General features: G+C 36.4%; 2 non-coding genes across 2 annotated transcripts; both read right to left on the reverse strand.

Annotated features, from left to right (window-relative positions):
• Positions 1-3,670: 3,670 nt before the first annotated feature.
• On the reverse strand, positions 3,671-3,779 carry LOC127747940 (small nucleolar RNA R71). Its single transcript, XR_008009886.1, has one exon. It is a non-coding gene; the product is annotated as a small nucleolar RNA R71 (small nucleolar RNA).
• A 12,810-nt stretch (positions 3,780-16,589) lies between these two features.
• Positions 16,590-16,697, reverse strand: LOC127747974 (small nucleolar RNA R71). The gene has a single exon (XR_008009918.1). It is a non-coding gene; the product is annotated as a small nucleolar RNA R71 (small nucleolar RNA).
• Positions 16,698-18,644: the final 1,947 nt, after the last annotated feature.

Genomic DNA, 18,644 nt, shown 5'->3' on the forward strand with positions numbered 1-18,644 from the left:
GTTTTAGTGTTAAATTCACATTTTTAGATTCTACTATGAGTTTTTGTGTTTTTGTACAATTTCAGGTATTTTTTGGTTGAAATTGAGGAGCTGGAGTAGAAGTATGATTCAGAGACAGAGAAAGCACTGCAGATGATGTCTGAATCTGACCTACCTGCACTCGGAAGAGATTTTCTGGAGATTCAGAAGTCCAAATGCATCACTCTCAATGGGTATGAAAATCTGACTTCTAGAGCTTTCCAGTAATATATAATAGTTTATACTTTGCTTCGGATTATAAGGCCCAAAACTGGTGTCCAACGCCAGCTTCCTGCCCTCTTCCAGGCATCCAGTGCCCAAAGAGCAGAGACTAGCATCCAAACGCCCAGAGAGGACCAGGCGTTCCATGCCCAGAGACCTCATTACACGTGGATCTCATCAAAGCTCAGTCCAAACACTCACCAAGTGGGCTCCAGAAGTGGATTTTAGCGCTAAATAGACTATTTTACCCTTACTAGTTATCTGTTTAGTATTTAAAGTGTATTTTACATAATCATTAAAACAACATACTAGAGGACAACCATTATTTCGAGTTTTACTTTGTATTTTACATCAGTATGAGTTTCTAAACCTCTTAGGTTGAGGGGAGGAGCCCTGCTGAGCCTTATGAATTAATAAAAGTGTTACTGTTTCTTTTTCGATCCGTGTTTGATTTACTTCTAAGATGTATATCCGGATTTCATCGTGGTGAATAGGATGATCAGACAATCATCTCTGTTCATCACATTAACATGAACATGCCTGACAAATACCCGCGTCTACTTGGGTTCGTGTGAATACGTGGCCGGAAAGCACGAACCAACAACTATGTTTATACATCTCTCAGAAGGCTAATCCATGACTTAGTTGGGGACTTCTCGAGACACCAGTTCAGCTGATTTTCAAAGAGATTAGGCTCTTCGTGGTACAGACTAGAATCCAAAGGTGCAGCGTTCTCTGATCCGGAAGATTTGACCTTGTTTGTGGCATTTTGAGTAGAATCGCCAAGAGAATGAACTGCTAGAGCTTCACCCTCCGTCAGATTGAATGACCACGGGAAATGGCGTTTGATCTGGAGTAGAGGAGATCAATGACCACTGGCAATGGTTTTGATCACATAAAACCTGCCATAGAAGAAGATCATTCACAAGCAAAGAAGATAGTAGTATCAGAGTTAATTCAGAAAGACAAAGCAACTCCAACTCTCAACTCTATCCTTAAAGTATTAGTACCCTATTATAATAATCTCACAAATATTTATCTAGCAACCTTCTGATCTGCCTGACTAAGACCTGCAAGATAACCATAGCTTGCGTCAAGCCACAATCCTCGTGGGATCGACCCTGATTCGCTCAGGTATTACTTGGACGACCCAATTCACTTGCTGTTACAATAGTACAAAGGTGTGGGGATTCGTGCTACCAAGTTTTTGGCACCGTTGCTGGGGATTGTTGAGTTTGGACAAACTGACGGATTGTCTTGCTCCCTAGATCAAGTAATTTATTTTATTTTATTTTATTTGAGTCTTTTATTTTTATTTTCTTCTTCTTCAAATTTTTGAAAAAATAAAAAAAGCTTTCGAAAACTATTTTTTTTCTTTGTTCAATCTTTGTTCTTGGTTTGAGTCTTGCATGTTCCTGTTTTTCAATTACAAAAATTTTAAAACTCTACCAAAAACCTTTATTTTTTTTGTCACCTTCTTCTTTTATCTGAGTCTTTTTGCTTGTGTCACATGTAATTTTCTAAAATCTTGAGTCCTTTTTCTAAAAAATCTTTTAAAATTAGCGTCTTTTTATTTGAGCCTTGTTTCAATTTTTAAGTTTGGTGTTTGAGTCTTTTGTATTTGTTCTTGTTGAGGCTTGCATTTTCTTTGAGTCTTACTTTCTAAAAATTTTTAAAAATTGTTTCTTTGGTTAAATCTTATGTCAAATCTTTAAGTTTGGTGTCTTCTTGTTATTTTTCTTTTGATTTTCAAAAATTTATGTTTGGTTTTCTAAAAATTTTAAGTTTGGTGTTCTTTGTGTGTTCTTGTGTTCTTTAAATTTCTTGAGTCTTGTTCTTCATGTTCTTGTTAGTCTTCAAGGTGTTCTTATGTCTTTTTTGTGTTTTGATCTTAAAATTTTTAAGTTTGGTGTTCCTTTGTGTTTCCCTCCAAATTTTCGAAAATAAGGAACATTAGATCTAAAAATTTTAAGTTTTCAGTCTTTTGTGTGTTTTTCTCTTTCATCATTAAATTCAAAAATAAAAAAAATAATATCTTTTCTTATCTTTTTACATTATTTTCGAAATTTTAAAATAAAAATTCAGATTTTGATTTCAAAATTTTATCTTATCATATCTTAGTTGTCAAGTTTTCAAAAATCAAATCTTTTCGAAAATAAAAATTATATCTTTTTCAAAAATCTTACCTTATCTTTTTCAATTTTCAAATTTTAAAAATTCAAATTTCAAATTTCAAAATTAAAAATCTTATCTTTCTCAAATTTCAATTTTTAAAATTAAATCTTTTTCAAAATCAAATTTCAAAATTTTATCTTTTTCAAATTGTGTTTCAAATCTTTTTTGTTTCTTATCTTATCTTTTCTAAATTAAATCTTTTTCAAATCTTTTTAATTTCCTATCTTATCTTTTCTTATCTTTTTAAAATTTCAAATTTAAATCTTTTTTTATCTTAGCTTCTATCTTACTTTAAATTCAAATATTTTCTTAATTTATATCTTATCTTCTCTCTCTTCTTTTTCAAAACTACCTAACTAACTCTCATCTCTTCTTAATTTTCGAAAACTCTCTCTTTCTTCTCTGTCTTCTTTTTCAAAACTAACTAACTAACACTTCTCTCTCTCAATTTTCGAAAACTATTTCTTCTTCTCTCTCTTCTATTTTTGAAAATTCATTGACTAATTTTCAATTCTTTTAAAATTATTAACCATAATTTTTGAAAATAATAAATAAATAGAATAAAAACAAAAATATTTTAATTCTTATTTACTTTTTCTATTTATACTTCTTCTCATCTATACTCATATCATTTGACCTCTATCCTTCTCTCATCTTCTATATTCACTTTTATTTCTCTCTTCTTTCTTCACATCTCACTTTAAGGAGGAGCTTATTGTTGATGACCAGGAATAGGGATAAAGAACACCTCTTGACTCCTAATCCTAAACCTGAGAAGACTCTAAGGAGGCATTTACAACAAGCTAAAGCACAACACTCCGGAAGAGACCTTTCAGAAAGTTTTGAACAAGAAAGAGAGGACATGGCTGAACCTCAAGAGGAGCCTAGAAAGGTCCTTGGTGACTTCATCATGCCGACCTCTGACTTTTATGGCAGAAGTATCTCTGTACCTTCCATTGGAGCTAACAATTTTGAGCTTAAGCCTCAGTTAGTCTCTCTTCTGTAGCAGAACTACAAATTCCATGGACTTCTAATGGAAGATCCACATCAATTCTTGGCTGAGTTCTTACATATCTGTGATACTGTAAAGATTAATGGAGTTAATCTTGAAGTCTACAAGCTTATGCTCTTTCTGTTTGCTGTAAGAGACAGCGCTAAGCTATGGTTAGATGCCCAACCAAGAGAGAGCTTAGACTCTTGGGAAAAGCTAGTGAATGATTTTATGGCTAAATTCTTTCCCCCTCGAAGGATGAGCAAAATTAGAGTGGAAGTTTAAACCTTCAGACAAAGAGAAGGTGAATCCCTCTATGAAGCTTGGGAAAGATACAAGCAATTAATTAGAAGATGTCCTCCTGACATGCTCTCAGAATGGTCCACATAGGCATGTTCTATGATGGCTTGTCTGAGATATCCAAGATTTCATTAGATAGCTCTGTAGGTGGATCCCTCCACTTGAAGAAAATGCCTGCAGAAGCAAGAGAACTCATTGAGATGGTTGCAAACAACCAATTCATGTACACTTCTGAAAGAAATCCAGTAAACTATGGGACCTCTTATAAGAAAAAAGTTCATGAAGTTGATTCTCTGAATGCCATCCTGGCTCAGAATAAGATCTTAACTCAGCAAGTCAATATGGTCTCCCAGCGTCTGACTGGAATGCAAACTGCAGCTGGCATTACTCTGGAAGCTTCTTCTGAAATAGAAGCTTATGATCCTGATCAACCCACCAAGGAGGAGTGAATTACATGGGAGAACCCTATGGAAACACCTACAACCCTTCATGGAGGAACCATCCTAACCTCTCATGGAAGGATCAACAGAAACCTCAGCAAGATTTCAATAACAATCAAGGTGGTAGGAACCAGAATAGGTTCAACAACAAACCACCATTCCCATCTTCTCAAGGGAATATGGAAACCTCTAACCAGAACCTCTCTGACTTAGTTATTCTAGTTTCCAGCCTCTCTAAGACCATCCATAGTTTCATTAATAAAACAAGGTCCTCAATTAGAAACTTGGAGGTGCAAGTTGGTCAACTGAGCAAGAGGATCCCTCAAATTTCTCCTGAAACTCTTTCCAGTAACACTGAGGTTAATCTTAGAGAAGAGTGCAAGGCCATAACCATGAAGGTAGAGGCCAAAACTGAGGATAATGGGGTGGCATTGAACGCCAGTGAAGAAGCCTTCACTGGGCATGACAGCAAGCATGGCGTTAAACGCCAGTGAGGAACCCATCACTGGGCATTTAATGCCCATCCTGGCAGTAGAGTTGGCGTTGAACGCCAGCCAGGGAGCACTGGCTCGGCGTTAAATGCCCAAACACCCAGGCTTTTTGGCGTTAAACTCCAGTGAGGAACCCCTCACTGGGCGCTCAATGCCCAACCAGGAAGGCTTTCTGGTGCTGAACGCCAGTGAGGAACCCCTCACTGGGCGTTCAACTCCCACATAACAAGGGAAGCTGGCGTTGAACGGCAGCAAGGACATCCCTGCTGGGCGTTCAACGCCCAGAATGCTAGAGGGATGGGTGTTTAACGCCAGTCTGGGTGGACAGCAAGGGCGTTCAATGCCCAATAAGCTAACAGAGATGGTGTTGAACTCCAGCCAAAGCACACCCTTTGAGTGCCTAAATCCCACTCAAGAACTTTCTATCCCAGAATAAATGGAAACCAAAAAGACACTTGAGGTTTCCTTGAATACACTTCTGAGTGCCAAGTTATTTATTACAAAGCCTCTAGAGGAAGAACCTCCACTGCTCACCAAAGAACTCCATGCTTTGGTTCAGCAAGAGCTACCCCAAAAGCTTCCAGATCCTAGATTCTTTCTGATTCCTTACACCAAAGGAACCATGACCTCATGCCACTCTCTGTAATGGAGAAGCTGGGCATCCTTGAGGTACAAGCTGCATGATGCGTGAGCATCTTTCCTATCTTTTCCTAGTGAATTTGTAATTAAATTATTGAGTTTAATCAAGAGTTAATTATCTTTTAGCCACTATGGATGCTACTTTGAGTCTTGTGCAATTCTGTTTATTTTAGGTAGCATTTGGCTGGATCTGATAGAGTTTCTGCAGAAAAAGAGAAGAAGGCGAATGATGCTGTCAACCCTGACCTCTCTTCACTCAAACCTAAATAACTCGAGCTACAGAGGTCCAATGGATGTGATTTTAGTAGCGTTGGAAAGCTAACTTCTAGATCTTTCCAATGATATATAATAGTTTATACTTCTCTTCCATCAACTTTGCCAAGGCTGCGCCTAACTTGAGATTTCTCAAGTTAGCACAAGAAACAACAACAACACGCAACATTTGCTCTCCTCCAAGTAAGGCGCATTGCCTCCTCTTCAGTCCAAGTAAGGCGCCTTGTGTGGTGAACAGCATGAAGTTAGGCGCAGCTCTTAGCCAAGTTAGGCGTGGATCCAGTGAAGCCAAGTGGTTCCCACGTTACAAGGCGTGAATTATTTAATTAATTCTGATTTAAATTTAAATTTTATTTTGAAATAGAAAAGATATTATTTTAATTTTAGAAAATAGATTTTAAATTAATTAGGATTAGATATAAAAAGAAAAAACTTTTCTTCTGGGGATTTTTCCATGAGCAACTAAACCTCCACTGTTAAGGTTAGGAGCTCTGTCTATTGTATGGATTGATTCTGTTTCTTGTTTTTTCTATTTTAATTCATGTACTAATTTATACTTCAAGAATTGTTTTTGTTCTTTATTTTATGAAATTTGGTAGAACAGAAGTATGACCCTCTTTCTAATTGAGTTCTTGTATAACTTGGAAAAGCTCTTTACTTGAACAACAGCTTGAAAACATATTCTCCTAAATTTCTAATTTATCTGGATTTAACGGGATACGTGATATATAATCCCCTTATATTTGGGTAATTAGGATTTCTGTGGCATATAACTAGAATTGAACTTCACCCTCTAATTGGAATTAATTGACCAAGGAATTAGCGGTTGATGAATTTTAGAGGAGACTAAAAAAGGTCTAAGGAATTAGGGTTTAGTCATATATAGTTTGCCAGGAATTAAATCTTACATGATTAAAATAAATTAATAAGAAAAGTCAATGCAGAAACTAGATAACTTTGAAGCCTTAACTGCCTTCTCCATATTGTATTCCCAACTTATTTATTGCCTGTCTTCTAATATTTTGAGTTTCCTATTTAATACTTTTTGAACTCTCAAACACCATTTCCTGTTTGTCTAACTAAGTAAATCACTTAACCATTGTTGCTTAGTCCATCAATCCTCGTGGGATCGACCCTCATTCACTTGAGGTACTACTTGGTACGACCCGGTGCACTTGCCGATTAGTTTGTGGGTTATAAATTCCACACCACTGCACACATCTCATTAGAGATGGCAGACAAGACAATGAAGAAGCCATATAGCTTAATAGAGGATGTCTTGGTAAAGGCTAAAAACCACTACATCCCAGAAAACTTCATTGTCTTGGACATTGGAGAGGATGAGGATGACTGTGTCATCCATGGAAGACCTTTCCTAGCCACTACTAATGCTATCATTAATGTGGCTAAAGGAGAACAGACCCTACAATTAGGGGAGGATCACATCTTATTCAAGATGCATCATCCCAATTCTCCCTCTAAAAGAGAGATAACTGTGCAACACCTAGTGTGCCAACCCTCTCTTTCTATGCAGAGCTCTGTAGAGCCCCAAAACATCAAATCTAAGTTTGGTGTTGGACAGCCATCAATAAGCTCTAAGCACAAAGGTACAAAAAAGAAAGTACCTAAAGGCTAGAGGGACAAGAAAGTCCCAATTGAAGGCCTCTCACCTGGCATGAGAGTTGTCTTCACTAAGAAGCCAGTCTTATCACATACAGTGAGTCATGTCCTGTCTTTAGAACATGTGGAGCTCATTCATGAGAAGACAGGAAGAAAATTCACTGTTACGAGCAAAAATCTGAGCGCAAACTCATCTTCGTAAGGAGCTAAACGTCAAGATAGTTGTGACGAGTGGATTTTCTATCGGTAAAGAATTTACAAATAAGTTCGCGTTGTAAGTATAGTTTCTAAACCAATGGAGAATCCTTTCGTGCAAAAGTTTTGGTTGTCACAAGCAACAAACCCAGTAAAATTTATAAACCGAAGTATTCAAACCTCGGGTCACCTTCTCAAGGAATTGCAGGGAGGTGTATTTTATTATTGGTTATGGAAAACATTATTTTTGGGTTTCTGAAAGGTTTGAACAAGAGAAATAAATTGCATGAATTAATAAATCAATAGCTAAGAAAACTCTTAGCAAGGTATGAAAATTAGAAGTCCTATCCTTTTTATCCTTATCAATTGTGATGAGAATTGCTTGTTGCTCCCACTAAGTCAACCTCTAACTATGAAGGTAGGTCAAGTGGATAAATCAATATGAATCCTCAAGTCCTAGTCAATTCCCAAAGAAAGACTAGAGTTAGTGGAATTCAAGTCAATTAGCAACTTCCAATTATCAATCAACAAAAGAGTTTGATAACTCAAGAGTCTCTAATTACTCAACCAAAGCCAAGAATATAGAAAGCTAAATAAAAATCATATATCTAAAATACCTCAAATTGCATTAATAAAAGAAAATCTAACATGGAAAAGTTCATTAATTAAATTGGGAAAATAAATAAAAGGAACATTGAACCTGGAAATTGAGAAGTAGAAATCCTAATCCTAAAAGAAATCCTAAATCCTAAAACCTAAGAGAGAGGACAGAACCTCTCTCTCTAGAAACTACATATAAAACCTAAAATTGTGAATTATCAGCTTATTTCATGAATGGATGCATTCCCCCACTTTATAGCCTCTAATCTGTGTTTTCTGGGCAAAAAACTGGGTCAAAAACAGTCCAGAAATTCGTACAGGTCGCTGCAAAGTCGGAAGCGTTGTCCACGCGTTCGCGTGGATTGCATTTTTTTCCTGGTCCCGCATTCGCGTGATCCACACGTTCGTGTCGCCTGGCTTTGGGGCAGCTATGGCAAATTAAATATTGTTACGAAGCCTTGGATGTTAGCTTTCCAACGCAACTGGAACCACCTCATTTAGACCACTGTAGCTCAAGTTATGACCGTTTGAGTGCGAAGAGGTCAGGCTGACAGCTTTGGCAATTCCTTCAGTTTCTTGTATTCCTTCCACTTTTGCATGCTTCCTTTCCATCCTCTGAGGCAATTCTGCCCTGTAATCTCTAAAAACACTTAACACCCATATCAATGCATCGAATGGTAATAAAAGAGGATTAAAATAGCTAAATTAAGACCAAAGAAACATGTTTTCAGTCATAGCACAAAATCAGGAAGGAAAACGTAAAACATGCGATTTCTATGAATAGGCGTGAGAGTAATGGATGAAAAATCACTCAATTTAGCACAATATAAACCATAAAATAGTGGTTTATCAACCCCCCCATACTTAAACATTAGCATGCCCTCATGCTAAGCTCAAGAGAACTAAAAGAGTGAAGGGGGAATGGTAGAATGTATGAAATGCAAACTATCTATATGAATGCAACTACATGCAAAAATGATTCTACCTACTTGGTGAAAAGTAAATAAATCTTTCAAGAACAAATATGAACTGGATTTTACTAATTCGAATCACAAAATAAAGTACAAGTAAACTTGCAGAAGAAAAGAGCTCATGAAAGCCGGGAACAAAGAATCGAGCATCGAACCTTCACCGAAAGTGTATACACTCTAATCACTCAAGTGTTTAAGGTTCGATTCTCTTAATTCTCTACTAATCTCACTTTCTAAGGCTTTCTCTTCATCTAACAATCAACAAAAATTTAATGCACCAATACACAAATCAAGAGGTCTTTTGAGGGTTGTAATGGGGTTAGGGTCAAGGTAGGATCGTATTTGGCCAAGTGGACTAAAATCTGAATCCTTAATTAACTTAAACTTTCCACCTAACTTAGGACAATCCATGTAATCAAAATACAAAACCTAACTATCCATTAACCATGTTTTCCACATATTCATGCATCCTAATTTCGAGTACAGTACATATGCATTGCTTTCACCATTTACTTTGGGGCATTTTGTCCCCTTTTTTTTCACATTTTCACAGAAAGTCTAACATACTCAATTCCCAAACCAAACGTTTCCAAACCCACTGTTCCCACACTTAATTCATGAGCACTTTCACTAGTCTAAGCTAATCAAGGATTCAAATTAAGGACATTATTGTTTTTCGCTTAGAGTTAATGATGTGCTAAAGTAAAGAATAAAAGGGGTAAAATAGGCTCAAATTGGTTTGCGAAGGATAATGAAAGGTTAAGACCATATGGGTATGTAAGCTTAGTGAAACAAGGCCTCAATCACATAAGTGCATGCATACATTAAACAATGGAAATATAGAATCAAGCAAGACAAAGATCACAATTTTAGAGAGAACAACACAAAAAAAAATATTGGTTGATAAGATGCAACCAATCAAATAGGCTCAAAATCTCACTGGTTTTGTGTGTTTGAGCTCTAAACCATGTTCCAATATAATATTTCTTCAAATAAGTTTTTCAAAAAGTTTAATTCAAATTAATGAAATGCTATAAAAATTTTCTTGAAAAAGAAAATATTACTTCAACCAAGTAGTGTTAAATATGCACACAATGTAACAAACATGCAATCAAAGATGCAAATGCAACAACAAACTACAAAGAAGAGAAAGAATTGGTGTTGAAAAGGAAGTAGCTAACCACCGGAAGTCGGTATCGACCTCCCCACACTTAAAGATTGCACCGTCCTCGGTGCATGCAGAGATGTACAAGTGGACGGGTGGCTCCGCAGCTAGTGCTCTTTTTGTTCCTTTCCTTGCCGGTGGTTTGGGAGTAGCTTTCTCTTTACCCTTCTTGGTGGCCATCCTGAAAAGGAAAAAGAAAGTAACTTTTAAAGCTAAGGGTTAGAGCAAGGAAGAGGATAGTACAAGTGATAATCAATGCATGGTAAAGAAGGATGTCTTTAACACATGGTCATGACTACATGTGAAAAGTTCATCAATGGAAATATAGCAAGTGCATCTAATGACAATTAAATGCAAGATGTTTATTGGCATGCTGGCAAATGCATGAGTAGCTAAAGAACTAAAGATTGATGGTTTAGAAGTTATAGTAAACTCTCATTGTAAGTATAGTTACTAAACCAAACAATCAACCTTTCTTACAAACGTTTTGGTTGTCACAAGTAACAAACCCCTAAATAAATTGATAAGAGAAGTATTTAAACCTCGGATCGTCTTCTCAAGGAATTGCAGGGAGGTATGTTCTTATTATTGGTTAGGAGTCTTGTAAATTAGGGGTTTTGAAAGTAAGAAACCAGTATGTTAAATGATAAGAAAAATAAAATAGTAATAATAAGATAAACTCTTGGCAAGGTATAAAAACTGGAAGTCCTATCCTTATCAATTGTGGTGAGAATTGGATTTTAATCCCACTTTGTTAGCCTCTAACTATGAAGGTAATTCAAGTGGATTAATTAGCTTGATCCTCAGGTCCTAGTCAATTCCTATGAAAAGACTAGAGTTATTGGAACAACTCCCAATTTCAACCACTGCTTTATTTGACAGCTCAAGCGTTACCAATTACTTAACCCAAGCCAAAAGGGAGAAAATTCTAAATTAAATTAAAAGCATTCATGTAAATAAAGCAATCATAAATCTGAAACATATCAAATTACGTCTAAACATAAATTCAAGTCATAACATGGAAAGGTTATAAGCCAAATTGAAAAGATAAATATTAATTAAAGTAATATAATAAAAATAAAAAATAAACTAAAGGAACATTGAACCTGTGATTGAAGGAGATGAATTCCTAATTTCTAAAAATCCTAATTCTAATCCTAATCCTAAGAGAGGAGAGAACCTCTCTCTCTAAAAACTACATATAAAATATGAAAAGTGAATTATGAATGTTGTATGATGTCTCTCCCATGAATGGCTGCATTTCTCCACTTTATAGCCCCTAATCTGTGTTTTCTGAGCCGAGAACTGGGTCAGAAACAGCCCAGAAATCGATGTTTACGAAATTAGCCACGCTGATTTTTGGAGATGCGACGCGTCTGTGTAGATCACGCATTCACATCGCCTATCAGTATGGCCACTATGGCAAATTATACATCAAATCGAAGCCCTGGACGTTAGCTTTCCAACGCAAGTTGAACCGTATCATTTGGACCTCTGTAGCTCAAGCTACGACCATTTGAGTGCGAAGAGGTCATGCTGTACAGCTTAGCAATTTCTTCAATTTCTTGTATTCCTTCCACTTTTACATGCTTCCTTTCCATCCTCTAAGCCATTCCTGCCCTCTAAGGCATCTAATGGTAATAAGAGAGGATTAAATAAAAGAAAATAAAAGCCAAAGAAGCATGTTTTCAATCATATCACAAAATCGGGAAAGAGAATGTAAAACCATACAATTCATATGAATAAGTGGGCTTGATAAAAACCACTCAATTGAGCACAAGAAAAACCATAAAATAGTGGTTTATCAGTAGCATAGATCAAGCACTAAATGTCCAAGTTAGATTATCATCTCTTTCAAACTAACAATCTGTTTGTATTGACAATTATATTTTAATTAATAAAACATAAAAGGGGTTTTGTGCAAAACAGGCATTAGAGTAGTAGAATAGAATAATAATTTAAAATAATGCACAATGCCATACGGGCTTTTTCACAAACACTTAGCATGCATAGTAAATAATTTGTTTGAAAGTATGAAATTGCATATGCAAGCAACCTTTTAAGAAGTAATGTAATTGTCAAACAATTCCATAATAATCCACAAGCAAAATATAGAAAATAATTACCCAAATAAATTTCCAACACCAATTAAAATGGTTTAAAAAAAAGAAAACATAGATAATGAAAGTAAAAAGAGGGAACAAGAAGAAAATAAAAATAATAATGGAAAAGTAAAGAGAGAAGAAGGAAAGAAAAGAACCTTGATGATGATTGTGAAGATGAAAGAAGGGGGAAGAGTAAGTAAAAAGTGAGAAAGAATAAAAAAGGAAGGAAGGAAGAAGAAAGAAAGAAGAAGGGAAAAGAAAGATTAGGATTTGGGGAAGAAAAGATAAGATATTTTGGCTGATCTGGATAAGCTGTGCGGCGTAGGTGACGCGGACGCGTGGATCACGCGATCGCATGGTGTGTGATAATTATAAGGTGACGCGGATGCGTGGGTCACGCGATCGTGTAGCCTGATCTGTGCGATTGGCGCGAGTGCAGCCATGCATTCACGCAACTCTCTGTTTTAAACTCTTATTGCCAAATTTTTGGGTGACGCGTTCGCGTGGGTGACGCGATCGCGTGAATGGCCATATTTGCAAAACGACGCGGACGCGTGTGTTCGCGTGATAGGGCTGGTGCTTCCAGCACCATTCCAGCCCTACTCCACCATAACTCTCTGTCATACACCCATTTACGTCGATTTTGCAGGGGCACGCAGTCGCGTGGGTGACTGATGAGCGGATAATTTATACGCTTTTTGGCATTGTTTTTAGGTAGTTTTTAGTAGGATCTAGCTACTTTTAGGGATGTTTTTATTAGTTTTTATGCTAAATTCACATTTCTAGACTTTACTATGAGTTTGTGTGTTTTTTTGTAATTTCAGGTATTTTCTGGCTAAAATTGAGGGACCTGAGCAAAAATCTGATTTAAGCTGAAAAAGGACTACTGATGTTGTTGGATTCTGACCTCCCTGCACTCGAAATAGATTTTCTGGAGCTTCAAAACTTCAGATGGCGCGCTCTAAACGGCGTTGGAAAGTAGACATCCAGAGCTTTCCAGAAATATATAATAGTCCATACTTTATTCGAATCAAGACGACGCAAACTGGCGTTCAACGCTAGTTCTATGCTGCATTCTGGAGTCAAACGCCAGAAACACGTCATAAACCAGAGTTAAACGCCAAAAACACGTTACAACTTGGCGTTTAACTCCAGGAGAAGCCTCTGCACATGTACAGCTCAAGCTCAGCCCAAGCACACACCAAGTGGGCCCCGGAAGTGAATTTCTGCATTAATTACTTATTTCTGTAAACCCTAGTAGCTAGTCTAGTATAAATAGGACATTTTACTATTGTATTAGATATCTTGGTTTTCGTCTTTTATCTTAGCATCCATCTTTGGAAGTTTAGTTCTTAGACTTTGGGGGCTGGTCATTCGGCCATGCCTGAACCTTGATCACTTATGTATTTTCAACAGTGGAGTTTCTACACACCATAGATTAAGGGTGTGGAGCTCTGCTGTACCTCGAGTTTTAATGCAATTACTACTATTTTTTATTCAATTCAGCTTATTCTTGTTCTAAGATATTCGTTGCACTTCAACCTGATGGATGTGATGATCCGTGACACTCATCATCATTCTCACCTATGAACGCGTGACTGAAAACCACTTCCGTTCTACCTTAGAACGAGCGAGTATCTCTTGAATTTTTTAATCAGAATCTTCGTGGTATAAGCTAGAACCCTTTGGCGGCCACTCTTGAGGATTTGAAAAGTCTAAACCTTGTTTGTGGTATTCCGAGTAGGTTTCAGGGATTGAATGGCTGTGACGAGCTTCAAACTCGCGATTGTTGGGCGTGATGACAAACACAAAAGAATCAATGGATTCTATTCCGACATGATCGAGAATCGACAAATAATTAGTCGTGCTGTGACAAGAGAATTTGGACCTTTTTCACTGAGAGGATGGGAAGTAGCCATTGACAACAGTGATACCCTACATACAGCTTGCCATGGAAAGGAGTATGAAGAATTGGATGAAAGTAGTAGGAAAGCAGAGATTCAACAGGAACAAGCATCTCTATGCACTTATCTGAAATTTCCACCATTGAATTACATAAGTATCTCTATTTTATTTTATGCTTTATTTATTCTTAATTTCGAAACCTTTATAACCATTTGAATCCGCTTAACTGAGGTTTACAAGATAACCATAGCTTGCTTCATACCAACAATCTCCATGGGATCGACCCTTACTCATGTAAGGTTTATTACTTGGACGACCCAGTGCACTTACTGGTTAGTTGGGCGAAGTTGTGACAAAGTTGGATTCACGTTTGAGAGCGCTACCAAGTCTTTGGCGCCATTGTTGATGATCACAATTTTGTGCACCAAGTTTTTGGCGCCGTTGCCGGGGATTGTTCGAGTTTGGACAACTGACGGTTCATCTTGTTGCTCAAATTAGGTAATTTTCTTTTCAAAAATTTTTCAAAAATCTTTCAAAAATTTTTTTTCTTTATTTTCCTTTTTCTAAAGATTAATTTCGAAAAAAAAAACAAAAATTTTTTTAATAAAATCATAAAATCAAAAATATTTTGGTGTTTCTTCTTTGAGTCTAGTGTCAATTTTTAAGTTTGGTGTCAATTGCATGTTTTAAAAATTTTTGCATTTTTTAAAAATTCATGCATGTGTTCTTCATGATCTTCAAGTTGGTCTTGATGAATTTTCTTGTTTGATCTTCATGTTTTCTTATTTTGTGTTTTTTTGTTGTTTTTCATGTGCATTCTTGCATTCATAGTGTCTAAGCATTGAAAATTTCTATGTTTGGTGTCTTGCATGTTTTTCTTTTCTTGAAAATTTTTCAAAAATAAGTTCTTGATGTTCATCATGACCTTCAATGTGTTCTTGGTGTTTTTGCATGCATCATGTGTTTTGATCCAAAATTTTCATGTTTTGGGTCATATTTGTATTTTTCTCTCTCCTCATTAAAAATTCAAAAATCAAAAATATCTTTTCCTTATTTTGCTCATAATTTTCAAAAATTTGAGTTGACTTAGTAAAAAATTTTTAAAACTTAACTATTTCTTATAAATCAAGTCAAATTTTCAATTTTAAAAATCCTATCTTTTCAAAATCTTTTTCAAAAATCAAATATTTTTCATTTTTTATTTTTTTGAAAATTTTTAAACTTTATTTTCAAAATCTTTTTCCTATCTTTATTTCAAAATTTTGAAAACTTTACTAACAATTAATGTGATTGATTCAAAAATTTGAAGTTTGTTACTTTCTTGTTAAGAAAGATTCAATCTTTAAATTCTAGAGTCATATCTTTTAGTTTCTTGTTAGTCAAGTAATCAATTCTAATTTTAAAAATCAAATCTTTTCCAAAATATCTTTTTCAATCATATCTTTTCAAAATATCTTTTTTTAAATCATATCTTTTTCAAAAATTTAATTTTAAAACATCTTTTCTAACTTCTTATCTTTTCAAAAATTGATTTTCAACTAACTAATTGACTTTTGATTGTTTCTTATCTTTTTCAAAACCACCTAACTACTTCTCTCTCTAGATTTTCGAAAATCATCTCCCTCTTTTTCAAAATTCTTTTAATTAATTAATTATTTCAAATTTTAATTTTAATTTTAATTATTCTCTTAATTTTCGAAAATCACTAACCCTTTTTTAAAATTTATTTTCGAATTTCTCCCTCTCTCATCTCTTCCTATTTATTTATTCATTTACTAACACTTCTCTTCCACTCAAGAATTCGAACCCACTCTTTTCCCCCTTGTGTTTGGATTCTTACCTTTTTTCTTCTTCTACTCCTTTCTTCTTCTACTAACATAAAGGAATCTCTATACTGTGACATAGAGGATTCCTCTTCTTTTTCTGTTCTCTTCTCTTTCATATGAGCAGGAACAAGGAAAAAGGCATTCTTGTTGAAGCTGATCCTGAACCTGAAAGGACTTTTAAGAGGAAACTAAGAGAAGCTAAATTACAACAAGCCAGAGACAACCTTACTGAAATTTTTGAACAAGAAAAGGATATGGCAGCCGAACCCAACAACAATAATGCAAGGAGGATGCTTGGTGACTATACTACACCTACTTCCAAGTTTGATGGAAGAAGCATCTCAATCCCTGCCATTGGAGCAAACAATTTTGAGCTAAAACCTCAACTAGTTGCTCTAATGCAACAGAACTGCAAGTTTCATGGACTTTCATCAGAAGATCCCTATCAGTTTTTAACTAAGTTCTTGCAGATCTGTGAGACTGTTAAGACTAATGGAGTAGATCCTGAAGTCTACAGGCTCATGCTTTTCCCTTTTGCTGTAAGAGACAGACCTAGAACATTGTTGGACTCACAACCTAAAGATAGCCTGGACTCCTGGGATAAGCTGGTCACGGCCTTCTTGGCTAAGTTCTTTCCTCCTCAAAAGCTGAGCAAGCTTAGAGTGGATGTTCAAACCTTCAAACAAAAAGATGGTGAATCCCTCTATGAAGCTTGGGAAAGATACAAACATATGACCAAAAGGTGTCCTTCTGACATGCTTTCAGTATGGACCATTTTGGATATATTCTATTATGGTCTATATGAGTTTTCTAAGATGTCACTGGACCATTTTGCAGGTGGATCCATTCACCTATAGAAAACGCCTGCAGAAGCTCAAGAACTCATTGACATGGTTGCAAATAACGAGTTCATGTACCCTTCTGAGAAGAATTCTGTGAATAATGGGATGCCTCAGAGGAAGGGAGTTCTTGAAATTGATGCTCTGAATGCCATATTGGCTTAGAACAAAATTTTGACTCAGCAAGTCAACATGATTTCTCAAAGTCTGAATGGATAGAAAAATGCATCCAACAGTACTAAAGAGGCATCTTCTGAAGAAGAAGCCTATGATCCTGAGAACCCTCCAATGGCAGAGGTAAATTACATGGGTGAACCTTACGGGAACACTTATAATTCCTCATGGAGAAATCATCCAAATTTCTCATGGAAGGATCAACAAAAGCCCCAACAAGGCTTTAATAATGGTGGAAGAAATAGGCTCAGCAATAACAACCCTTTTCCATCATCTTCTCAGCAACAGACAGAGAATTCTGAGCAGAGCCCCTCTAGCTTAGCAAATATAGTCTCTGATCTGTCTAAGGCCACTTTAAGTTTCATGAGTGAAAGAAGGTCCTCCATTAGAAATTTGGAGGCACAAGTGGGCCAGCTGAGTAAGAAAATCACTGAAACTCCTCCTAGTACTCTCCCAAGCAATACTGAAGAAAATCCAAAAAGAGAGTGCAAGGCTATTGACATAGTTAAAATGGCCGAACCTAGAGAGCAAGGGGAGGACGTGAATCCCAATGAGGAAGACCTCATGGGACGTCTCCCAGACAAGAAAGAGTTTCCTATTGAGGACCCAAAGGAATCTGAAGGTCATATAGAGACCATAGAGATCGTATTAAACCTCCTTTTGCCATTCATGAGCTCTGAAGACTATTCTTCCTCTAAGGAGGATGAAGATGTAACTGGAGAGCAAGTTGCTCAATATCTAGGAACCATCGTGAAGCTGAATGCCAAGTTGTTTGGTAATGAGATTTGGGAAGGTGAACCTCCCTTGCTCATTAGTGAACTAGATACTTGGGTTCAACAAACTCTACCTCAAAAGAAACAGGATCCTGGTAAATTCTTAGTACCCTATACCATAGGCACCATGACCTTTGAGAAGGCTCTGTGTGACCTGGGGTTAGGTATAAATCTTATGCCACTCTCTGTAATGGAGAAGTTGGGGATCTTTGAGGTACAGGCTGCCATATTTTCATTACAAATGGCAGACAAGTTAGTAAGACAAGCTTATGGATTGGTAGAGAACGTGTTAGTAAAGGTTAAAGGCCTTTACATCCCTGCTGAATTCATAATCTTAGATACCAGGAAGGAACAGGATGAATGCATCATCCTTGGAAGATCCTTCCTAGCCACAGCAGGAGCTGTGACTGATGTTGACAGAGGAGAGCTAGTCCTTCAATTGAATGGGGACTACCTTGTGTTTGAAGCTCAAGGATATTCCTCTGCAACCATGGAGAGGAAGCATGAAAAGCTTCTCTCATTACAAAGTCAAACAAAGCCCCCACAATCAAACTCTAAGTTTGGTATTGGGAGGCCACAACCAAACTCTAAGTTTGGTGTTAAACCCCCACATTCAAACTCTAAGTTTGGTGTTGGGAGTCCACAACATTGACCTGATCACCTGTGAGGCTCCATAAGAGCCCACTGTCAAGCTAGTGACATTAAAGAAGCACTTATTGGGAGGCAACCCAATTTTTTTTATCTAATTCTATTTTTATTTTCATTGTTCTTTTATGTTTTATTAGGTTCATTATCATGTGGAGTCACAAAATAAATACTAAAATTAAAAGCAGAATAAAAAAATAGTAGAAGAAACAGCACACCCTGGAGGAAGGGCTTACTGGCGTTTAAACGCCAGTAAGGAGCATCTGGCTGGCGTTCA

This window comes from Arachis duranensis, chromosome 5, assembly GCF_000817695.3.
Source record: "Arachis duranensis cultivar V14167 chromosome 5, aradu.V14167.gnm2.J7QH, whole genome shotgun sequence".
NCBI classification, from domain to species: Eukaryota; Viridiplantae; Streptophyta; class Magnoliopsida; order Fabales; family Fabaceae; genus Arachis; species Arachis duranensis.